The sequence below is a fragment of the Equus przewalskii genome, chromosome 17 (genome assembly GCF_037783145.1).
Source record: "Equus przewalskii isolate Varuska chromosome 17, EquPr2, whole genome shotgun sequence".
NCBI classification, from domain to species: domain Eukaryota; kingdom Metazoa; phylum Chordata; class Mammalia; order Perissodactyla; family Equidae; genus Equus; species Equus przewalskii.
The window spans coordinates 74,056,488-74,059,545 of record NC_091847.1 but is presented as its reverse complement, the minus strand read 5'-3'; the positions used below and the strand labels follow the sequence as shown (position 1 = coordinate 74,059,545).

At 39.8% G+C, this 3,058-nt stretch overlaps 1 non-coding gene across 1 annotated transcript; it reads left to right on the top strand.

Annotated features, from left to right (window-relative positions):
- Positions 1 to 2,586: 2,586 nt before the first annotated feature.
- Positions 2,587 to 2,691, top strand: LOC139076883 (U6 spliceosomal RNA). The gene has a single exon (XR_011528920.1). It is a non-coding gene; the product is annotated as a U6 spliceosomal RNA (small nuclear RNA).
- The last annotated feature ends 367 nt before the right edge of the window (positions 2,692 to 3,058 follow it).

Genomic DNA, 3,058 nt, shown 5'->3' with positions numbered 1-3,058 from the left:
AGGTCATGTGTAAGGCAGAGAAAGCAGAACGATTGATCCCTACTTGGGATGTTGACCAATAAGTACAACAAGATGACACTGGGGTTTGGGACTATTAAGGAAGTGATGGCAGTGTTAGACTGTGAAATCTAATCTGGATTTGAAAAGAAACAAAATCCAGGGGCTGGCCCCATGGCCCGGTGGTTAAGTTCGCGTGCACTACTTCAGTGGCCCAGGGTTTTACCAGTTCCAATCCTGGGTGTGGACATGGCACTGCTCATCAAGCCATGCTGAGGCAGCATCCCACATAGCACAACCAGAGGCACTCACAACTAGGAGAAGAAGCAGGAAAGAAAAAAATGTTGGGGAACAGATTAACATTAACGCGTGCCAATCTTTAAAAAACAAGTAAATAAATAAGAAGAAATGAAATCCAGAAGCTGATTTAAGCAAAAAATAGTGAGGATAAGATGCCCACTAGAATGGCTAAAATTAAAAAGACTGGCAATTCCCAGTGTTGGCAAGGATGTGGAGCCAGTAAAGCTCTCATATACTGCTGGTGGAAATAAAAATTGATACAGTCGCTTTGGAAAACTGGTTGGCAGTATCTAGTAAAGCTGATCACATACAGATCTTGTGACCCAACTATTCCTCTCCTTGGTACTCCTCTTCTCCGAGAGAAAAGCATGCAGTTGTCCAAAAAGTCATGGACAAGACTCTTCATAGCAGCCTTATCCATAATAATCAAAAACTGAGAGCAACTTAAAGTTCGTCAATAATAGAATGTGTTTATACATTCATATATCATACTATCCCTTGCAAAAACAGGGGTTAATCTCACAAACAGAGAATGAAAGAAGCAGACACAAAAGCCTATGTACTGCATGATTCCATTTATAGGAAGGTCAAAACAGATAAAGCTAATCTATGGTGTGGGAAATCAGAATAGTGGTGACCTTTGATGAGGGCCAGTGATGGCTTGGTAGGGACTCAAAGGACTTCTCGGAGTTGAAAATGTTCTATTTCTTGATCTGGGAGGTGATTACATGAGTATGTCCACTGTGTGAAAAATCATTAGACCTTACGTTTATGATTTTTGATTGTGAAATATGTTTTACTTCAGTTTTTTGAAAAGGAGAAGGTCAACAGAGACTAATTATTGTCGCAGAATAAATTCGAGCAGAAGTGCAATTTCTGCTTCCATAGATGGCACCTCAGCTGCCGAAAGCTGAGTTTATCCTATACCTCAGTTAGTGACGCAGTAGTCCACAGACATTTTTTTTCTATTTTATGTCATGTTATTTTTATTCTCTTTATCCCTCGTCTTCCACCCTCCCAGGTACCCATCCTAGTGGATTTAATATCTATCCCTTCAGTTCACTGTCCATTTTTCCGTGTAGAAATATGTATATCCTTGAAAAATTCATGGTGGTGGTGTGTACGTGTGCTTTTAGTGTATACAAATGCCACTGTGCTAAAAATATCATTTTATTTATTACACATTAGACTTAAATACTGTGACTTTGAGATGTATTCATGTTATCTGAAGCTATAACTAATTTATTATAATTGCTGCATGGCAGTCCACTGTATGCAAGCGTTTTACTTATTCGTGACCCTAATAGTGGACATCCAGGTTGCTTCCCTCTCCTTGCTACCACAAACTGTACAGGTTTCCTTATGGATCTGTGTGAGAGTTAGTTAAGCACATTTTATAGGCTTTTCATCTTCATCATCAGTTGTTTTTTTTTTTGTTCAGGAAAATTCAACCACATTCCTATCACGTTTTATTTATTTATTTGTTTTTGGTGAGGAAGTTTGGCCCTGAGCTAACATCTGTGCCAATGTTCCTCTATTTTGTGTGTGGGACACCTGCCACAGCGTGGCTTGATGAGTGATGTAGCTCCACGCCCAGGATCTGATCCTGTGAACCCCAGGCTGCTGAAGCAGAGCGCACCAAACTTAATCACTATGCCACTGGGCTGGCCCCCCATCAAGTTTTATAATGCTTTTTACTTTTTTCCCCAATCTGATAAACAAAAAATTCTCAATACAGTCTTAATTTACAGTTTTAAATAATAGTAAGATTAAATATCTTTTTCATACTTTTTTGTCTGTTTGTATTTCTTCTTAGTCAACTGCTTGTTCATGCCTTTACTTCATTTTTCTTCTGGGGTTTTGTTTTTTATCTTATTGACTCTTAAGAAGTATTTATACATTAACAAAATTGACCTGTGGTTGTATATTGCAGATATTTTTCTCATTTTATTATTTGTCTTTAACTTTATTTATTACAGTGCTGCTGGTGGTTACAGAGGAGTTTGGTTTTCTGTGCAGTTGTGTTTGGTTTGGTTTGGGCCTTATAGCTGTCTTTTTATGGTTTTGGTTTGGAGGTGATGCTCAAGAAGAGCCAAAAAACCTTCTAATTCAATTAGAGGTTAAGAGGTAAGGGAAGTGTGGGCGAGGGAGTGTGGGGTTAAGGGGCTCCTTCATCCTATCAAGACCCAACCAGGAACAAAGTAACCAACCGCACCAAAGGGAACTGTAGTTGCAAAACAAATTCTTGATGATAGAACCTGCTAGGAATGTCTAAGATAAAGCAAAACAGTGCTTGCTTCGGCAGCGCGTATACTGCAATGGGAAAGATACAGAGATTAGTATGGCTCCTGCGCAAGGATGACATGCAAATTTGTAAAAGCATTCCATACTTTTGAGGAAAAAAAGGATTTAAACCACAGTAAGAATTCAGTTAATGGCAACAGTTGTTATGACAAAAAAAGAAAAGATAAACCAAAATATATCCAGGATGTTGTCTTCAATATAGCTACCCTGTACTCACCGAGATCCTATGACTGAGTCTTTGTTGGGTGCTGAAGCCAGGCTAAGTTCCACCATTGTGACTTAGGTCATGGGGCCTGTGTCCTGCAGTGTCAAGAAAGCAGGTGTGGCAGCCTGTCAGCCATGTGTGGACCCCTAGCAGTGGTGAGAAGTTCAGTCCCCCAGGCTGATACCTTCTGAAATGTGTCACATGGTGAAGGAAGCAATGGTTCTTCTCTGGTCAGCATAACTGCTGAAGGAA